Source organism: Chiloscyllium plagiosum, unplaced genomic scaffold (assembly GCF_037043375.1).
Source record: "Chiloscyllium plagiosum isolate Xiang-an unplaced genomic scaffold, Cpla_swu_hap1 HiC_scaffold_25, whole genome shotgun sequence".
NCBI classification, from domain to species: domain Eukaryota; kingdom Metazoa; phylum Chordata; class Chondrichthyes; order Orectolobiformes; family Hemiscylliidae; genus Chiloscyllium; species Chiloscyllium plagiosum.
Window position 1 is genome coordinate 50,751,033 of NW_028270163.1, and position 21,353 is coordinate 50,772,385.

Genomic DNA, 21,353 nt, shown 5'->3' on the forward strand with positions numbered 1-21,353 from the left:
ACGAAGATGGTAATGGTTGTTGGAGGTCAGTCATCTTTGCTCCAGGACACCTTTACAGAAATTCATCAGGGTAGATAGTTTCCCAAAGTTCAGATCCATGTTAAGACACACCTCAACAGCTCTTGTCTCAGAGGTAGGGACACTATCACTGTACCAGAAGATCCCACAACCTCCTCCAATCCCATTTTCAGCTGCTTCACCAATGACCTTCCCTCCATCACAAGGTCAGAAGTGGGAATGTTCGCTGATGATTGCACAATGTTCAGCATCATTCACAACTCCTCAGGTACTGAAGCAGTCCATTCTCAAATACAGCCCGATCCGGACAATATCCAGGCTTGGTCTGACAAGTGGCAAGTTATGGTCGCGTCAGACAAACCCCAGGCAATGGGGTGGCACGGTGGCTCAGTGGTTAGCACTGCTGCCTCACCGCAGCTGGGAGCTGGGTTCGATTCCATCATCAGATAACTGTCTGTGTGGAGTTAGCTCCCTGTGTCTGCGTGGGTTTCCCCTTCAAACCACACACCATCCTGAGGTGGAAATATATTTGTGGTTCCTTCCCTGTTACTAGGTCAATATCCAGGAACTCCCTCCATAAGGGCACTATGGGTCAAACCCACAGCATGTGGACTGCAGTGGTTCAAGAAGGCAGCTCACTATCAACTTCTCAAGGGCAAATAGGGACGGGCTATCAATGCTGGTCCAGCCAGACACACCCACATTCCAAGAGACGGTAATAAAAAGTCCCAAGTTGAGCTGGGGTGTGAATGGTTATGCACTGCCTGGGGTCACATGAAATAGTCAGTTCAAATCCTCGAAATGCTAAACAATTGTTAGCCAACAGGGAAAGTGCCAGCAGTGGTACGTTGGGTTGAATGGCCTCACACTGTACGGTAATGATATTTGTGGGGGGCGTGGATCGCTGCGCATGCGCTCCCTCCCCTTGCTGGGGAGTTTGTGTCCGTATTGCCCCCAGTCAGAGAGAGAGCGGAAAGCAGGCTGCAGCTCAGCTAACCCTCCAGTAAACTTTCCTCACTTCATCACCTCCTGCAATTGGACTCTGGGATTATTTGACGCGTTGGGGAAAGAGAGAAGGGGAGAGAGAAGGAACTTCACACTGTGCTCAGGAGCAAGATGCTGCTGCCAGTTCCTGTCTGCCTCAGCTCCTGGACGGTGAGTTACCCACTCCACGTTTCTCAATATCTGCCCGTGTGTGTGGATCTGTTAGTGTGTGGTTCTCTCTGTGTGAATGTGTGTCTGTCTATTTGTCAGTATGTGAGTGTCTGTCTCTCTGTGTGAAATTGTGTGTCCGTGTGAGTGTGTGTCAGTGAGAATGAGAGTGTCTATGTGAGTTAGAGCCTGTGTGAGTGTCTGTGTGAGTGTGCCTGTGTGTGTGTATCTGTGCTTGAGTGTCTGTATGTGAGAGAGTGTCTGTATGTTTGATTATGTGTCTGTGTGTGTTTGATTGTGTGTCTGTGTTTGATTGTGTGTCTGTGTGTTTGATTGTGTGTCTGTGTGTTTGATTGTGTGTGGATCTGTGTTTGATTGTGTGTCAGTGTGTGTTTGAGTGTGTGTGTCTGTGTGAGAGTGTTTGAGAGTGTGTCTGTGTGTGTTTGAGAGTTTGTGTGTATTTGAGAGTGTGTGTGTGTTTGAGTGTCTGTGTGTGTTTGAGAGTAAGTGTCTGCGTGTGTGTGTTTGAGTGTCTGTGTGTGTTTGAGTATCTGTGTGTGTTTGAGAGTGTGTCTGTTTGTGAGTGAGTGTCTGTGTGTCTGTTTGAGAGTGAGTGTCTGTTTGTGAGTGAGTGTCTGTGTGTGTGTTTGAGAGTGTGTGTTTGAGAGTGTGTCTGAGAGTGAGTGTCTGTGTGTGTGTTTGAGAGTGCGTGTCTGTTTGAGAGTGTCTGTGTGTGTTTGAGAGTGAGTGTTTGAGAGTGAGTGTGTGTTTGAGTGTGTCTGTGTGTGTGTTTGAGAGTGAGTGTGTGTTTGAGTGTGTCTGTGTGTGTTTGAGAGTGTGTGTGTGTCTGTTTGAGTGAGTGTCTGTGTGTATGTTTGAGAGTGTGTGTGTGTCTGTTTGAGTGAGTGTCTGTGTGTGTGTTTGAGAGTGAGTGTGTGTTTGTGAGTGAGTGTCTGTGTGTGTGTTTGAGAGTGAGTGTGTGTTTGGGAGTGAGTGTCTGTGTGTTTGAGAGTGAGTGTCTGTGTGTGTGTTTAAGAGTGAGTGTGTGTTTGAGAGTGAGTGTGTGTTTGAGAGTGAGTGTCTGTGTGTGTGTTTAAGAGTGAGTGTGTGTTTGAGAGTGAGTGTCTGTGTGTGTGTTTGAGAGTGAGTGTGTGTTTGAGAGTGTGTGTTTGAGAGTGTGTGTTTGAGAGTGAGTGTCTGTGTGTGTGTTTGAGAGTGAGTGTGTGTTTGAGTGTGTTTGAGAGTGTGTGTTTGAGACTGTGTGTTTGAGAGTGAGTGTCTGTGTGTGTGTTTGAGAGTGTGTTTGAGAGTGTCTGTGTGTGTGTTTGAGAGTGTGTGTTTGAGAGTGTGTGTTTGAGACTGTGTGTTTGAGAGTGAGTGTCTGTGTGTGTGTTTGAGACTGTCTGTGTGTGTTTGAGAGTGTGTTTGAGAGTGTGTGTTTGAGACTGTGTTTGAGAGTGAGTGTCTGTGTGTGTGTTTGAGACTGTGTGTGTTTGAGAGTGAGTGTGTGTTTGAGAGTGTGTGTGTGTTTGAGAGTGAGTGTGTGTGTGTTTGAGAGTGAGTGTGTGTGTGTTTGAGAGTGAGTGTGTGTTTGAGAGTGAGTGTCTGTGTGTGTTTGAGAGTGAGTGTGTGTTTGAGAGTGAGTGTGTGTTTGAGAGTGAGTGTCTGTGTGTGTTTGAGAGTGAGTGTGTGTTTGAGAGTGAGTGTCTGTGTGTGTTTGAGAGTGTCTGTGTGTGTTTGAGAGTGAGTGTCTGTGTGTGTTTGAGAGTGAGTGTGTGTTTGAGAGTGAGTGTGTGTGTTTGAGAGTGAGTGTGTGTTTGAGAGTGAGTGTGTGTTTGAGAGTGAGTGTCTGTGTGTGTGTGTTTTGTTGCTTGTCTCTCTGCGGCTGTTGTTGGAGCTTCTCCCGGTGTCGGTTATCTATTGAATCCTGCCACGGCCCGGGACAGTTAATCCCAGGGAGAGCGAGAGCGATCTGGGAGAGGGAGAGGATCAGGGAGAGGGATAGGGACAGAGAGAGGGATAAGGACTGGGAGAGGGATAAGGACTGGGAGAGGGATAGGGATAGGGACTGGGAGAGGGAGAGGGACTGGGAGAGGGAGAGGGACTGGTAGAGGGATAGGGATAGGGATAAGGACTGGGAGAGGGAGAGGAACTGGGAGAGGGAGAGGGACTGGGAGAGGGATAGGGATAGGGATAAGGACTGGGAGAGGGAGAGGAACTGGGAGAGGGAGAGGGATAGGGAGAGGGACTGGGAGAGGGAGAGGGACTGGGAGAGGGAGAGGGATTGGTAGAGGGATAGGGATAGGGATAAGGACTGGGAGAGGGAGAGGAACTGGGAGAGGGAGAGGGACTGGGAGAGGGATAGGGATAGGGATAAGGACTGGGAGAGGGAGAGGAACTGGGAGAGGGAGAGGGATAGGGAGAGGGACTGGGAGAGGGAGAGGGACTGGGAGAGGGAGAGGGATTGGTAGAGGGATAGGGATAGGGATAAGGACTGGGAGAGGGAGAGGGAGAGGGAGCGGTTCCCGCGGTCTCGGAGCGGGACGGTGGGAGTTTGGGCTCTGTGCTTACAGTGGGGTGAGGGTGAGGATTCCCCCCTCCCCGCGGTTAGTTTCGCAGATTGGGAGGGGGGTCCATCAGAGAGTCCAGGGCCACACCATCCCAGCCTCAGGAATACAGCGTACTGGGAATGTTCAGTGTCTCTCTGCATTGCTGTGGCGCCGCTCTCATCCTCGCTGCCTGGTTTGAGAGGCGCGGATCAAAAACCGCAGCCCCATTCCAGACCCAATCCGGGCCCCGGGTATTACCCCCACCCTCAGAGTATTCCCCCCGCCCCGGGTATTCCCCCCGCCCCGGGTATTCCCCCCACCCTCAGGGTATTCCCCCCGACCCGGGTATTCCCCCACCCCAGGGTATTCCCCCCGCCCCGGGTATTCCCCCCACCCCCAGGGTATTCCCCCAGCCCCGGGTATCCACCCCACCCTCAGGGTATTCCCCCCGTCCCGGGTATTCCTGAGGGTGGGGATGTTTTGGGAGTTTTGATGTTGAGGTTGAGAGTCTGGGGGTGGGGGTAAGAGTGTGAGGGTTGGGGGTGAGAATGTGGGGGTTGGGGCTTGGGGGGTGAGAGTGTGAGGGGGTGGGTTTGAGAGTGTGGGGTTTGGAGTGAGAGTGTGGGGGGTGGGTTTGAGAGTCTGGGGTGGGGGTGGGGGGTGAGATTGTGGGGGTTTGGGGGTGAGTGTGGGGGGTGGGTTTGAGAGTGTGGGGGTTGGGGATGAGTGTGTGGGGGGGTTGGGTTGGGGTGGTGAGAGTGTGGGGGAGTGGGTTTGAGAGTGTGGGGTTTGGGGGTGAGTGTGGGGGGTGGGTTTGAGAGTGTGGGGGTTGGGGATGAATGTGTGGGGTGGTTGGGGTGGTGAGAGTGTGGGAAGGTGGGTTTGTGAGTGTGGGGTTTGGGGGTGAAAGTGGGGGGATTTGAGAGTGTGGGGGTTGGGGGTGAGAGTGTGGGGTGGATGGATTTGAGAGTGTGGGGTTTGGGGGTGAGTGTGTGGGGAGGTGGGTTTGAGAGTGTAGGGGTTTGGGGGTGAAAGTGGGGGGGTTTGAGAGTGTGGGGGTTGGAGGTGAGAGTGTGGGGTGGGTGGGTTTGAGAGTGTGGGGGTTGGGGGTGAGAGTGTGGGGAGGTGGGTTTAAGAGTGTGGGGTTTGAGAGTGTGGGGGTCGGGGGTGAGAGTGTGGAGGGGGTTTGAGAGTGTGGGGGTTGGGGGTGAGAGTGTGGGGGGGTGGGTTTGAGAGTTTGGGGGTGTTGGGGGTGTTGAGAGTGTGGGGGGATGGGTTTGAGAGTTTGGGGGGGTTTGGGGTTGGTGAGAGAGTGTGGGGGTGTAGGTTTGAGAGTGTAGGGGTTGGGGGCGTTGAGAGTGTGGGGGTGGGTTTGAGAGTGTGGGGATTGGGGGTGAGAGTGTGGAGGGGGTTTGAGAGTGTGGGGGTTGGGGGTGAGAGTGTGGGGGGGGGGGTTTGAGAGTTTGGGGGTGTTGGGGGTGTTGAGAGTGTGGGGGATGGGTTTGAGAGTTTGGGGGGGTTTGGGGTTGGTGAGAGAGTGTGGGGGGTGGGTTTGAGAGTGTGGGGTGGCGGATTTGAGAGTGTGGGGGTTAGGGGTGAGAGTGTGGTGGGGTGGGTTTGAAAGTGTAGGGGTTGGGAGTGTTGAGAGTGTGGGGGGATGGGTTTGAGTGTGTGGGGGTTGGGGGGCGTTGAGAGTGTGGGGGGTGGGTTTGAGAGTGTGGGGGTTGGGGGTGAGAGTGTGGGGGGCTGGGTTTGAGTGTGTGGGGGTTGGGGGGTGTTGAGAGTGTGGGGGGATGGGTTTGAGAGTTTGGGGGGGTTTGGGGTTGGTGAGAGAGTGTGGGGGGGGGGGTTTGAGAGTGTGGGGTTTGGGGGTGAGAGTGTGGGGGGGGTGGGTTTGAGAGTGTGGGGTTTGGGGGTGAGAGTGTGGGGTGGCGGGTTTGAGAGTGTGGGGGTTAGGGGTGAGAGTGTGGAGGGCTGGGTTTGAGAGTGTGGGGGTTGGGGGGTGTTGAGAATGTGGGGTGTGGGTTTGAGAGTGTGGGGGTTTGGGGGGAAGAGTCTGGGTGGTGGGTGTTACATTTGGAGCTGGCAGTGTGTTTGGTGAAAGATTTGAGGTGTATTTTGGGGAAGGTGGGAGTTGGAGCTGAGATAAGTGGGACGGGGGGTTAGAGGGTGGATTTATACCCAGACTGGGAGCACAATTCCCCCCAACCTGCGTCTCTCGGTACGTCTCCCCCAAACTTCAGCGGGACATCCCGAGGGAATGGTCAGCGGGGTGGGGTGGGGAGTTACGAGAAAGAGGGGAGAGGAGGGACATGTGAGGAGGGAGGGGAGAGTGGGGGGAGAATGAGGGAAATGTGAGAGTGGGAGGGGGAGAATGGGGTGAAGGGAGGGGACAGTGTGAGTAGAAGCCCCCCGCCCCCAGACCCTGAGGCTGTGTCTCTCTGAGGGTCTCAGGTGAGAGCTCATGATCTATGTCAGGGGCTCAGGGTGAGGGGTAGGGGATGGGGGTAATTCCAGCTGGGACCTGGAGTCTGACATCCCCCCCCCCCCCCACACCAGTCTACACATTCCCCCACTCTCCCATCCCTCTCCCCTTCCCCTTGCCCTTCCCTCCCCTTCCACTCCCCCTCCACATTGCTCCCTCTCTTGCATCCCCTCGACATTCCCGCTCTCCACCTTCCCTTCCACAGTTCCACTCTCCCACTCCCCCCTCCAACCCTCTCTCCGTTCTTCATCCTGTTCCCCCTCGACCCTTCCTCTAACCCCTCCCCCGAACCCCTCTCCCTTCCCCACCCCTCCCCCCTCCACCCTTCCATCCTTGACCACTCCCCAAATCCCCTCACCAACCCCCTTCCTGCCGCCCTCCACATCTTATTCCCCATCCCCCTGCCCCTCTCATTCCTCCCACTGGCTCTGAGCCCCCTGTTCTCTCTGAGCCCCCTGTTCTCTCTGAGCCCCCTTGTTCTCTCTGAGCCCCCTTGTTCTCTCTGAGCCCCCTGTTCTCTCTGAGCCCCCTGTTCACTCTCAGTCCCCCTGTTCTCTCAGTCCCCCCTGTTCACTCTCAGTCCCCCCTGTTCACTCTCAGTCCCCCCTGTTCATTCTGAGCCCTCCTGTTCTCTCTGAGCCCTCCTGTTCTCTCTGAGCCCCCCTGTTCTCTCTGAGCCCCCCTGTTCTCTCTGTGTACCCCCTGTTCTCTCTGAGCCCCCCTGCTCACTCTCAGTCCCCCGTTCTCTCTGAGCCCCCCCGTTCTCTCTGAGCCCCCCTGTTCTCTCTGAGCCCTCCTGTTCATTCTGAGCCCCCCCTGTTCTCTCTGAGCCCCCCCCATTCACTCTGAGCCCCCCTGTTCTCTCTGTGTCCCCCCCATTCTCTCTGAGCCCTCCTGTTCATTCTGAGCCCCCCCATTCACTCTGAGCCCCCCTGTTCTCTCTGAGCCCCCCCTGTTCATTCTGAGTCCCCCCTGTTCTCTCTGAGCCCCCCCATTCACTCTGAGCCCCCCTGTTCTCTTTAACCCCCCCATTCACTCTGAGCCCCCCTGTTCTCTCTGAGCCCCTCACATTCACTCTGAGCCCCCCTGTTCTCTCTGTGTGTCCCCCATTCTCTCTGAGCCCTCCTGTTCATTCTGAGCCCCCCCATTCACCTGAACCCCCCTGTTCTCTCTGAGCCCCCCTGTTCATTCTGAGCCCCCCCTGTTCATTCTGAGCCCCCCGTTCTCTCTGAGCCCCCCCATTCTCTCTGAGTCCCCCCTGTTCTCTCTGAGACCCCCTGTTCTCTCTGAGCCCCCCCCCATTCTCTCTGAGTCCCCCCCATTCACTCTGAGCCCCCCGATCTCTCTGAGCCCCCCGATCTCTCTGAGCCCCCCTGTTCACTCTGAGCCCCCCTGTTCTCTCTGAGCCCCCCTGTTCTCTCTGAGCCCCCCTGTTCACTCTGAGCCCCCCTGTTCTCTCTGAGCCCACCCGTTCTCTCTGAGCCCCCCCGTTCACTCTGAGCCCCCCCCGTTCACTCTGAGCCCCCCCCCCGTTCAATCTGAGCCCCCCCCCGTTCAATCTGAGCCCCCCCCCGTTCTCTCTGAGCCCCCCTGTTCTCTCTGTGTCCCCCCCGTTCACTCTGAGCCACCCTGTTCTCTCTGAGCACCCCTGTTCTCTCTGTGTCCCCCCTGTTTACTGAGTCCCCCCTGTTCATTCTGAGCCCCCCCCCATTCTCTCTGAGCCCCCCCTGTTCACTCTGAGCCCCCTGTTCTCTCTGAGCCCCCCGTTCTCTCTGAGCCCCCCTGTTCTCTCTGAGCCCCTCTTCACTCTGAGCCCCTGTTCTCTCTGAACCCCCCCATTCACTCTGAGCCCCCCTGTTCTCTCTGAGCCCCCCCATTCACTCTGAGACCCCCTGTTCTCTCTGAGCCCCCCTGTTCTCTCTGAGCCCCCCCATTCACTCTGAGCCCCCTGTTCACTCTGAGCCCCCGTTCTCTCTGAGCCCCCTTGTTCTCTCTGAGCCCCCTTGTTCTCTCTGAGACCCCCCCCCCCGTACCCTCTGAGTCCCCCCGTTCCCCCTGAGTCCCCCCGTTCCCCCTGAGTCCCCCCGTTCCCCCTGAGTCCCCCCGTTCACCCTGAGTCCCCCCGTTCACCCTGAGTCCCCCCGTTCTCTCTGAGCCCCCCGTTCTCTTTGAGCTCCCCGTTCTCTCTGAGCCCCCCTCTTCACTCTGAGCCCCCCCTGTTCTCTCTGAGCCCCCTTGTTCTCTCTGAGCCCCCCCCGTTCCCCCTGAGTCCCCCCGTTCCCCCTGAGTCCCCCCGTTCCCCCTGAGTCCCCCCGTTCCCCCTGAGTCCCCCCGTTCCCTCTGAGTCCCCCCGTTCCCTCTGAGTCCCCCCGTTCCCTCTGAGTCCCCCCGTTCACCCTGAGTCCCCCCGTTCACCCTGAGTCCCCCCGTTCACCCTGAGTCCCCCGTTCTCTCTGAGCCCCCCTCTTCACTCTGAGCCCCTCTATTCTGTCTGAGTCCCCTCTTGTTTGCTGTGTGCCCCCTGTTCTCTCTGAGCCCTCCCGTTCTCACTGAGCTCCCCCGTTCTCATTGAGCCCCCTGTTCTCTCTGAGCCCCCCGTTCTCTCTGAGTCCCCCCTGTTCACTCTGAGCCTCCCTGTTCACTCTGAGCCTCCCTGTTCACTCTGAGCCGCCCTGTTCTCTCTGAGCCCCCCTGTTCTCTCTGAGCCCCCCCATTCTCTCTGAGCCCCCCGTTCTCTCTGAGCCCCCCATGTTCTCTCTGAGCCCCCCATGTTCTCTCTGAGCCCCCCCATTCTCTCTGAGCCCCCCTGTTCTCTCTGAGCCCCCCATGTTCTCTCTGAGCCCCCCTGTTCACTCTGAGTCCCCTTGTTTGATCTTTACCCCCCCAATTTGCTCCATGCCCTCCCTCCCCGTTCACTGCGTATCCTCCACCACACCCCCGCCCCCCCACAGGAATCTGTGACTGACAGCAGCCCCCAGTACAGCACCCCCTGTACTGCCCAGTTCCCAGCCTCATGTTCCCTTCCCAACCCCTCAGCTCCAGCCCTGGCTCCAGAACCCCTGTTCACCTTTTAAACCCTCCCAACCTCATCCCCATCTCTCCTCTCTCTCTCCCTGTTCCTTGCCGGCTTCCTAATCCCCACCCACTCCCCTCCCTTTTCCTATCTCCCTCCCTTTCTCTATTCCCCTTCCCTCCCTTTCCCTACCCATCCCTCTCCTATTCCTCCACCCTCCAACCTTTGCCCTACGTTGACCAGGCGTTGGGCTGCTTGGGGTTATGTGGCCTCTGCACTGAGGGTGCGGGATGAGGGTGGGAGGGAGAGAATGCTCACTTGCAAACTCTGCCTGCGCGTCCTGTGCCTGTCCCTGCTCCCAGAGAGTGAGGAACTGCCAGGTCGATTCTCTCTGAGTGCGAACCTGCCTGTCACCTTCCTAACCAAGGCATCACCCTTCGTACCTCAGCTGCCCCACACTGCAGCCGTTCCTCAGGTCGTCAGTCAGGGTCGGAGCTGCGTTGGTCTCGCTGTTTATATGCAGTGGTTTGATCTGGAGACAAAAGGGAATATTGACATTGTAGCTGTGAGACTGGTTGGCATCAGTGGGGAGCTGGCTGTGGGTTCCTCTACAGCACCAAGGAGATAAGTTTTAATGATCTAGGATTCTCCATCCCAGGGTAAACTCTGAATGTGGTGAGATTTTCCCTTGTCTTTATAAGGTAATCACTCCGATATTCCTGGTTGCTTGAATTCAGGCATTGCAAACTCAGTAGCTGACTGTATTCGAGAGGTGACTGTGTGTGTGTCTGTTTGTGTAACCATGTCCAAATGTGTGAGCACGTCATTGTGCCTGGCTTTGTCTGTATGTATGTCTGCCTGCCTGGGAGACCCTGTGTGCGCCTGTGTTTCTGTCTGCTTGTCTTCATGTCTGTGTCCATCTGTGTCTGCCTGTCAGGCTGTTTGGCCATGTGTTTCTGTCGAGCTGCCTGTGTGTCGAGTTGTGTGTGTCTGTGTCTGTGTGTTTTTGTGTGTGCGTGTGTGTGTGTATGTTTGTGTGTGTCTGTGTGCGTGTGTCCCTGTGCTTGTGACCGGCAGTCTGCCTGTCCATCTGGGTGTCAGTCTGCATGTGTGTCCAGCTATGGGTGTGCAACTGACATCCAAGATTCTGTTTGAATGAAAGGTTGTGCATTTATATAGCCCTTTTCACATTTTTAGCACATACCAGCATGCTTTGTAGGCCACTTAATACTTTGGAAGTTACCTCTGTAGTAGTGTAGCCGAGAGTGTGTTGCTGGAAAAGCACAGCAGGTCAGGCAGCATCCGAGGAGCAGGATAAAGGGCTCTGCCCTTCGGATGCTGCCTGACCTGCTGTGCTTTTCCAGCAACACACTCTCGACTCTGATCTGCAGCATCTGCAGTCCTCACTCTCTCCTGTGTCATAGTATAGAACAGACAGCAGGTAATTTTCACACAGCAAGATCCCAAAAACAACAATGATCACATATTGATGCAAATTTCTGGAAGGGTCCTCAGAGTTACCTGCCAAGCCTCCCTGTTCCCTGGCCAATATCTGCCTCAGGCTTGCTGCAGTGCTCCAGTGATGCTCAGCATAAGCTGGAAGAACAGCACCTCAGTCTCTCTCTGGTGCCTCTCAGCTCTCAGCCCTCAGCATTCAGTTTAACAGTTTCAGAGTGTGTACAGCCACTCCATATTCAGTAACCACCCCCCACGGCCCAGGTCCTGTTCCTTTTGGGTTGCTCTCAGCATGGACAATACCTTTTCAATTATTCACATTCCTCATTAGCACCCATTTCAGCGTTTAGCTCCCTTTTGGCTTATCATCAGCAATCCCTTTGTTGTCTGTGCGTTTTCTTCTCTCTGTCTCTCTTTCTCTCTCTGTCTCTCTCTCTCTGTCTCTCTCTCTCTCTCTGTCTTTCTCTCTGTCTCTGATTGTTGATTGATTTATTGTCACGTGTACTGAAGTACAGTGAAAAGCTTTGTTTACGAGCAGAACAGGCAGGTCATAGTAAGCATAGTACAGATCAGAAGGATTTAGACAGAGGCATACAGGTTACATTGAGGCTAGAGAGTCCATTCATCAAACTTGGGAAGAAGTGGTTCCGGAACCTGCTGCTGCCTGTGTTCAGGCATGTTCGGATAGTTCTTTCTCTCTACACTGTCTCCTTGTACAGAGGAACCCCGGTTGTCCAAAGGGCATGGGCACAGAGTATTTCGTTTGGTTAATTGAATGCCGCATAATCGATGCTGGATAACATAGTTGGCCAAGCATCGGGACCTTGTAATCTTGTTCAGATAATCCGAAATTCAGTTAATCGAATGCTGGATAATTGAGGTTTCTCTGTACTCTGTTCACTCCCTTCTCCACCCCCTCCCCCACCAGCTTTTCCCACCTGCTTCCTGATCCAGGGTCACTGGACCCGAAATGTTAACTTTGCTCCTCTCTCCAAAATACTACCAGACCTGCTGAGTTTCTCCAGCAATTTCTGTTCATGTTTGATTTCCAGCATCTGCAGGTCTTTCTGTTACAATTTCAACCATCTGTTTTAGTCTGTTACATGGGAAGGGAAATAACAACACCATATTTATATAGCAACTTTAATGCAATGATGTGATTGAAGGCACCTCCTGGAGGGGAAATAGGAATTAAAGTAGGAGAAATAAATTACTTGGGAAGAAAAAAGAGAAATTGGGTAATTAAATGATCAAGAAACATAAAACAAAACAGTTAAACACTTTAAAAGTATATCAGCAAGAAAAAGAAGGTGAACATAGGAAAGGAATGTGATGAGGGCGGGTTGGATGATCCCACAGGTAACCACAGAGAAACAGCAGAAATCACAAACATTAAGACCAGAAGACAATGATTGTGTTTCGCTATTTACCTGAGAGTTTAGATTAGATTAGATTAGATTACTTACAGTGTGGAAACAGGCCCTTCGGCCCAACAAGTCCACACCGACCCGCCGAAGCGCAACCCACCCATACCCCTACATTTACCCCTTAAACCTAACACTACGGGCAATTTAGCATGGCCAATTCACCTGACCCGCACATCTTTGGACTGTGGGAGGAAACCGGAGCACCCGGAGGAAACCCACGCAGACACGGGGAGAACGTGCAAACTCCACACAGTCAGTCGCCTGAGTCGGGAATTGAACCCGGGTCTACAGGCGCTGTGAGGCAGCAGTGCTAACCACTGGGCCACCGTGCCGCCCACAGGTAGACAGGATGACACGTAGTGGAGTCAACAGAGTAGGGGCCTGTATCCATTAACTCCTGACTCACAAGGTGAGAGTGAAGCTCACAGGGCTGGCTAGGTTGAGGGTCCAATGTGCAGATATCACTGAGGGGTTATCGAAGTCCACAGGTAGAGCCAGCCTGACAGATCGAGGTGAACTGAGACACTTTCTCAGCACTTGGCAGGGCCATATCACTGCTAATTCCAGCAATCAGCATTACACTGTCATTAATATAACTTGGAGGAGCAGGGGTGGACAAAGGTAAAAACCACACAACATCAGGTTATAGTCCAACAGGTTTATTTGGAAGCACTAGCTTTCGGAGCGCTGCTCCTTCATCAGGTGGTTGTGGGTGAAGGAGCAGTGCTCTGAAAGCTAGTGCTGCCAAATAAACCTGTTGGACTTTAACCTGGTGTTGTGTGATTTTTAACTTTGTCATTAATATTTAATTTCACCAAAACAATTTATTAGGTTGTTGTGGTCCCGATTTTCTGTGATTTGGTGTTTGCCAGGGTTGGTTTGCCGTGATCTGTCTGCGTGATCCGTCTGCGTGATCTGTTTGCTGTGATCCTGTGTTCTCTGAGATACTCTGGGCCACCCACTGAGGACAAAATTGATGCCTTGCAGGAAGCTGGGTTTGATCTGATTTGACTTATTATTGTCACATGTACCTAGGAACAGTGAAAAGTTGTGTTTTGCGTGCAGTACAGGCCGATCATACCATGCAGAATTCGTAAGGTGATAGAACAGAGCGAGGAACATAAGGTTACAGCTGTGAAGACAGTGCAGAAAAAAAATTCAACATTCGATTTGAAATTTGAGAGGTCCATTCAGAAGTATAATAACAGCAAGTAACAAGCTGTTCCTGAGCCTCATAAGAATCCCTCCAGTGTGGAACCAGGCCCTTCGGCCCAACAAGTCCACACCAACCTTCCAAAGATTAACCCACCCAGACCCATTCCCATACGTTTACCCCAGACTAATGCACCTAACCTACACATCCCTCAACACTGCAGGCAATTTAGTTCAGCCAGTTCACCTGGTCTGCACATCGTTGGATTGTGGGAGGAAACCCACACAGATATGAAGAAAATCTGCAAATTCCACACAGACAGTTGCCCAAGGCTGGATTTGAACCTGGGTCTGTCAGGCAGTAGTGCTAACCACTGAGCCACCGTGCCACCCCAACTTGTTGGTACCTATGTTTAAGCTTTAGTATCATCTGCCTGATGGAAGCGGTTGAAAGCGATTATAACCGGGGTGGGAGGGGTCTGTGATGATGTTGGCTGCCTTCCCAAGGCAGTGGGAAGTATAGATGGAGTCAATGGATGGATGGTTGGCTTGTGAGATTGATTGGGCTGTGTTCATAACTCTCTGTAGTTCCTTACGGCCCTGGGTACAACAGTAGACATACCGAGTGGGTGGTAATAGCCACGAGGGTCTTCTATTTCTAACACCCAGATCAAAGGCCTGGGGATCAGCTGTGGTCCCCAGCTTCTAGCTTCACAAACAGAAACCACTACAGAGGGCAGCAGCGGGTAGAGGCACCTTCACCGTGGCCTGTCCACAATCTGTAATACACAGTTGCGAGACCACCTCCAGGCGCTGGTGGGTAGGCCATTGACCAGTGTGGACCCAGCAATGGTCCCGTGATGATTATCTTTAAAGTGGGTGTGGTTCTGCCCACTGTCACATGGTAATCTCTTCAGCATGGCAACACCAAAGGAAATGATCGCAATCTAACAGTAGCCCCTGACGTTGGAAAATGATGTTCCTAAATATATAGAACAGGTTTAGTTAGTGGTATTAGGAGCTGCAGGGAGGGTGACACTCCCAGTGGATAGTGCTTGTTTCCTGCACTTCCCTTACTCTCCTCTAGGGGAGTGTGTATGAATGATGGTAGCCTGAGGAGGTGATGGCCCAGTGGTACTATTGCTAGGCTATTAATGCAGAAACCCAGATGGCTTTCTGGGGACCTGGGTTCAAATCTTGTCACAGCAGGTGGTGGAACTTGAATTCAGTTCTTCAAGAATCTACCGATGACCGTGAAATGATTGTCAATTGTTGAGGAAAAACCCATCTGGCTAACTAATGTCCATCAGGGAAGGCAAACCTGGTCTGACCTACATGTGACTCCTGGACAACATGGTTAACTCCTCTGAAATGGCTTAGCAAACCATTCAGTTCAAAGGCAGCTAGGAATGGGCAATAAATGCTGGCCAGCCAGCAATGCCCATGTCCCATGAAGGAATAAAAATAACTCCTGTGTTCCAGTGAATACCTTCCCTAAGAAATTGTGTGGGTGTCACACAGGACCAAAATGAACAGATGCAGTTCATTTTCATTTGGCTACTTCAGGCACTTGGACACTGGGGGGGGGTGCTGCAAAGGTGAGGCAGCCACCTACCAGATGAGGTGCTACATTGAGGCCCTGTCCCCACTCTCAGGCGAGGGTAAACGGTCTCACGCTTCTATTTTGGGGAACGGGGGCACTCGGCCTGGAGTTCAGGCCGAATAAGTTGGATTCAATGTCATCAGATCTGTCCATCTAGCCATTGCCACATTGCTGTGTGTGGGAGCTTGCTGTGTACAAACTGGCTGCACAACCCCACTTCCAAAGTTCTAAAAGGGGCTAGTTTAGGTAGCCGTAAGTTTTCAGCCTGATGAAGGGCTTTTGCCCGAAACGTCGATTTCGCTGCTCCTCGGATGCTGCCTGAACTGCTGTGCTCTTCCAGCACCACTAATCCAGAATCTGGTTTCTAGCATCTGCAGTCATTGCTTTTACATAGTACGCTTTCAGCAGTACAGACTGAATGGACCGAAGGACCTTTTCCGTACTCTGTGCACCTCATTGGCTACGAAACACTTTGGGGGACCTGGAGGTCATAAAAGATGATGTATGGAGTCATAGAGATGTACAGCACGGAAACAGACCCTTCGGTTCAACTCGTCCATGCCGACCAAATATCCCAATCCAATCTAGTTCCATCTGTCAGCATTTGGCCCACATCCCTCCAAACCCTTCCTATTCATATACCCATCCAGATGCCTTTTAAATGCTGTAATTGTACCAGCCTCCACCACTTCCTCCGGCAGCTCATTCCACACACGTACCACCCTCTGTGTGAAAAAGTTGCCCCTTAGGTCCCTTTTATATCTTTCCCCTCTCACCCTAAACCCATGCCCTCTAATTCTGGACTCTCCCACCCCAGGGAAAAGACCTTGTCTATATACCCTATTCTCAATGCATATTATTTATTTTGACATTCTGCAATAAGTTTAAGCAACAAGTTTGGGGTGGGAGCGGAGATAGAAAAACAGAGGGACTGTTTACTTCTTGTTGCATTTCCAAGACCAACACCAGCATTTGAGGTAAAGGATGGGAAAGGGCTGAGAATTGAACCTGCTTTTGTTGCTATGTCCCTGAAAGGGGAGTGGGTGATTAGTCTAGAGTCTGTGCGGTTTATAGGGAGATATTAAGGCGAGCCTGGATTAGCAACAGATGGGGTTTCTGAGCTGCCAGTAACATTACTGTGACTACAGTGTCTCAGCAGTAAAAAGGGCATGTGCCTGATTGTCCACATTGTACAGTAGCTATTTGCAATGGGATTAATGTGACAGGGCTACGGACAGATTTATTACCAGTTATCTTCACTTTGCAAAAGAAAACAAGGTGGATTTTAAATCATGCTACTGAGCTATAGCAAACAGAAAAATAAATATGCTGGATTTAAAATATTCATCTGACATTTCAAAACAAGCTCCCCAGTGAAATTGAACACTCCCCCCCGAACTGAAACAACCAGCTCCCTCCCTAATGGAATACCTGCAATCTATCAGAGGGGAAGAGGAATAGTAAGAATGCATTATATAGCAACACAGAGGTACACAGGGAGAAGAGAGAGAGACTGTACAGAGCGTCTGCAGAGACAGTGGGAGAGCAGACAGTGAAATGTACAGAATAAGGGAGACACAGAGTTGGAAACCGAGATAGGTTTGGCTGGTGTGAATGATTCAGAGAGAAGAAATGAGAGGGAGACCAAGAATGGAATGCAGAGAGGGAAGAAAACTGGCAGGCAGGATCGGCACGGTGGCTCAGTGATTAGCACTGCTGCCTCATGGCGCCAGGGACCCGGGTTCAATTCCAGCCTCGGGTGACTGTCTGTGTGGCACTTGCACATTCTCCCTGTGTCTGCGTGGGTTTTTTCCGGTTTCCTCCCACTCTTCAGCGTGGTCTTGTTGGGCCAAAGGGCCTGTTTCCATACTGTAGAAATCTAATCTTTCAGTTTACTGAGCTCTGCTTAGAGAAGACAAGTGGGGAGTACTCCATCATATGCCTGACTTATGCCTTGAAGATGGTGGACAGACCTTGGGGTGTCATGAGATGACTTACTCACCGCAGTGTTCCTAGCCTCTGACATGCTCTTGTTTACATAGAGGAGTCCAGTTGCTTTTCTGGTCTGTGGTAACCCCCAGGGATTCCGTGATGGCAATGCCATTGAATTTGAAGAGGTGACGTTTAGATTTTCTCTTATTGAAGATGGTCATTGCCTGACATTTGTGTGGTACAAATGTTACATGCATCTTTCCAGCCCAAGCCTGGATAATGTCCAGGCCTTGCTACATTTGGATAGAATGCCCCAGTATCTGAGGAGTCACAAACGGCACTGAACATTGTGCAATCATTAGCAAATATCCCCACTCTGACCTACTGATGGAAGGAATGTCATTTGGAGTACTGTGTACAGTTTAGATCTCCTCTCGTAAGAGAGAAGATAATCACATTTGAAGCAATTCTAGATTGGATCACTCGGGGATGAAGCCTTTAATCTTAATGAGGAAGCATTGAGTCTGCATCCATTGGAGTTTAGATAAAAGTGAGATAATCTTTTTGAGATAAATATGAGATCCTGAAGGGGCTTGGCAGGGCGGATAGTGAGAGGATGTTCCTTTTTGTAGGGGGAGCGAGAACAAGGAGTCAGAGTTTAGAATGACCCCCTATTTAAGACAGAGATGAGAAATGTTTCCTTTCAGCTGTTATGGAGTCTTGGGAACTCTGTTCCCCAGAGTGTGGTGGGGGTGGGTCATTGGATATTTTAAGGCAGAGATGGTTAGATTCCCAACCAATAAGATAGTTAGTTAGGGGCTTAATTAGGTAAATGGAGTGAGGTCATAATCAGATCAGCCGTAATCTCATTACATAGCGGAACAGGATTGAAGGGCTGAATGACTGACTTCTCCTGATTTATATGTTTGTATCAGTGGAGCAAGTTGCAACTTTTAAACCAACTCACAGTTTTAAAGCATTAAATATCCCAAGGTGCTTTCCATGGATGTGTGAGACTGGTCGAAAGAGAAGGCTTAAGAAAGAAGGCTTAAGAAAAGTGCCTGATAGAGTCATAGAAACATAGAGATATACAGCATGGAAACAGACCATGACCAGACATCCCAACCCAATCTAGTCCCACCTGCCAGCACCCGTCCCATCTCCCTCCAAACCCTTCCTATTCATATAGCCATCCAGATGCCTTTTAAATATTGCAATTGTACCAGCCTCCACCACTTCCTTTGGCAGCTCATTCCATACACGTACCACCCTCTGTGTGAAAAATGAATTTGCTTTTTAAAGTAAGTTCGTTAGAGAACTTAACCAGGCTGTGGTTACAAGCAGTGGAAGTCAGAAAACATTGCTGGGCATGTCAAAGGTCAAATTTAACATGGATTTGAAAACAAAATTCCAGATAATGAGCCAATGGTTTAAACAACAAAAGCCTACTCTAATCATTAATAGCTACTGTTCACTCAGAACAGACTCCACAAACATACAGAACCTTAATAATCATGGAAAATAAATATGTGGCAATGAAACTTTAAAATCCTGGGCATGATAAAACTATTTGAGTCAGGACTTTGGGAAGAGTTATGTAGCAGTTTTTATTTAACTGCTGAGTCAGCAGGGGTGAAAGTTCAGATTTTCTTAATCACACAGATACAATGAGCATGATGGAAAAGCACCAGACTGATCACTCAATATTATTGTCTGATGATGTTCATTCCAGAACAGTTGGTCCTGTTGTTAGACTGACAGTTGATTATGAGCATCTTTGCCTGTTCTTTGCAGTCAAATTAAAAAGAAAGATAAATTTAGCATTTACATAGTGCTGTTCCCAACTGCCAGATATCTCAAAGCACTTGGCAGTCAATGGAGCACTCACAAAGAGTAATCATTGCTCCATTTACACACTGTAAACTTCTACATCAGAAATGTAATAATGACCAGAAAATCTGTTTTTCTGATGTTGATTGAGGGCTATATATTGGCCAGGGAACTATACCCTGTGCTGATCTTCAACATAGCATTGTGGCATTGTTTACATCTGTCAAGGAAGCAAATCAGCACTTAAACCATCTGACAGACAGCACCCCCAATAGTGCAGCACTGCATCAGTACTGCACTCGAGGGTTAGTTGTAATCAGGCGTGTGAAGGTTATAACACTGAGATATGAATGGGCAGCACGGTGTCTTAGTGGTTAGCAATGCTGCCTCCCAGTGCCAGGGACCCAGGTTCGATTCCAGCCTTGGGCAACTGTCTGTGTAGAGTTTGTACATTTTCCCCGTGTCTGTGTGGGTTTCCTCCAGGTGCTCCAGTTTCCTCCAGAGTCCAAAGATGTACAGGCCAGGTGAATTTTCCATGCTAAATTGCTCATAGTGTTTGGTGCATTAGTCAGAGGGAAATGGGTCTGGGCAGGTTACTCTTCGGAGGGTTGGTGTGGACTGGTTGGGCCAAAGGGCCTGTTTTCACACTGTAGGGATTCTAAAACAAATGAATGCTGCTAATTGAATCACAACTGATAGACATGGGACTGGGAAAGATCGTGAAAGCTGTTTCGATATTGAAACTGACATGCCACACAAAGTTGCTCAGACGTTATTCATGGTTATGGAATTAAAATCCTTGTCCCCTCAGCCTGTACACATGGTGGTAGCCCTTTTGTCACAGATATCCTCACAATCACCTTCTTGGGGCATTTAGGGGCCACCAATAATCCTGAGGATTATGTAGAGTGAAACAAAGATGTGACTGGCAAGGAGACGGGCTCAAAGGGCTGGCAGATCTGAGGGGAGCACCACCCAATTCAAAGCTAAAGGCAATCAGACTGCAAGAGTGAGGTTTGAAAAGTGAAAGATTAACAGGAATAGAATAAAGGACCAGTGAGTCATGGAGTATGGGTGAGCTGACGCTGGGATCAGAGGGAGATGCAAATTTATTCTAAAGCCCACTAGCTTTAGAATGTTAAAAATCACACAACACCAGGTTATAGTCCAACAGGTTTAATTGGAAGCACACTAGCTTTCTGAGCGACGCTCCTTCATCAGGTGATTGTGGAGGGCTCGATCGTAACACAGAATTTATAGCAAAAATTTGCAGTGTGATGTAACTGAAATTAGACAATCAATTCTTCAATGTATAATTTCAGTTCCATCACGCTGCAAATTTTTGCTATAAATTCTGTGTTAGGATTGAGCCCTCCACTATCACCTGATGAAGGAGCGTCACTCCGAAAGCTAGTGTGCTTCCAATTAAACCTGTTGGACTATAACCTGGTGTTGTGTGATTTTTAACTTTGTACACCCCAGTCCAACACCGGCATCTCCGAATCATAGCTTTAGAATGTGCTGTTTGAGCTATATTACAGGGCGAAATTCCTGATGAAGGGCTTTTTCCAAAAACCTTGATTCTCCTGCTCCTCGAATGCTGCCTGACCAGCTGTGTTTTTCCAGCACCACACTCTCGACTCTGAGTTATATTACAGGGGAGTTTGTCACACGTGGGGATATAATGGACTCCTCTGTTTGCACACACTATTTGGTCAAGTGTGTATGTGCAGAGCTTTATCAGCAAACAGATCACAGCCAATCAATGTCAGCAGAGTTCAGGGCTCTCCTCGGAGACAATAAAAGCACCGATGCTTTGCATTCTTGTAGTCATCGGCTGGACGAGCACCAAGTCAAATAGTGAAGTCCATCTGCGGAAGACAACCTTCAGGTTGTTTATTTGCAGAGACGGCATTTATTTTTCCCTCTTTTGCCCCCTCTCCTCACCTCCATTTTATTGTTTGAGAGCTCTCAGCTGTAATGTAGGACACACTGACACGGTGGGAGTCAATGACAGCGGCAATGCCCTCATGCAATGAGACAGATTGACACTGGGAATCACTGGCACAATAGATAGAGATAAAGTCTTGGAGATGTACAGCATGGAAACAGACCCTTCGGTCCAACCCGTCCATGCCGACCAGATATCCCAACCCAATCTAGTCCCACCTGCCAACACTCGGCCCATATCCCTCCGAACCCTTCCTATTCATATACCCATCCAGCACCTGGAGTTCTTTGGGGTTTTCATTTTGCCCAGGGTCTATGTTTTGTAACAAACTTAACTTCAAAGTAAGTTTGTGCCATTAGGTTAGATTTCGGTTCTTTATAGGTTTGGGGAAGGAGGGGGATGATGTGGGGAATGTGTGGAATATCTATGAATTCTCCTTTCCTGATGGTTTCCTCTCCGATTTAAACAAATGGCTGATCTGTGCAAGGGAGACAGGCAGGAGGCTGGAAAAACACAGCAAGCCAGGCAGCATTAGGAGGTGGAGAAGTCAACGTTTTGGCTGTAACCTTTCTTCAGGACTGGGAGTGGGGGAGTTGGTGGGGGGGGGGGGGGGGGGGGGCTGCAGATCTGTGCAAGAAGCCAATCCTAGTTCACCCAAAGGAACCAGCTGACTGGGCTGAGATTATCTGTTCAATGTCCAATTGGAGAAGGAAATCTTGTCAGTTTGAAGGTACAAGCTTATTGGGTAGGAGGACCCAGTCAGCTAAGGGCTTTGGCGGTTCAGTG

General features: G+C 50.9%; 1 protein-coding gene across 1 annotated transcript in view; it reads left to right on the forward strand.

Annotated features, from left to right (window-relative positions):
• Positions 1-902: 902 nt before the first annotated feature.
• Positions 903-21,353, forward strand: part of gcgra (glucagon receptor a) — a 101,675-nt gene continuing 81,224 nt past the window's right edge. Inside the window, exon 1 of the mRNA XM_043715013.2 lies at positions 903-1,173. The gene's annotated coding sequence lies outside the window, so the exon portion shown is untranslated. The remainder of the gene's footprint in view (positions 1,174-21,353) is intronic.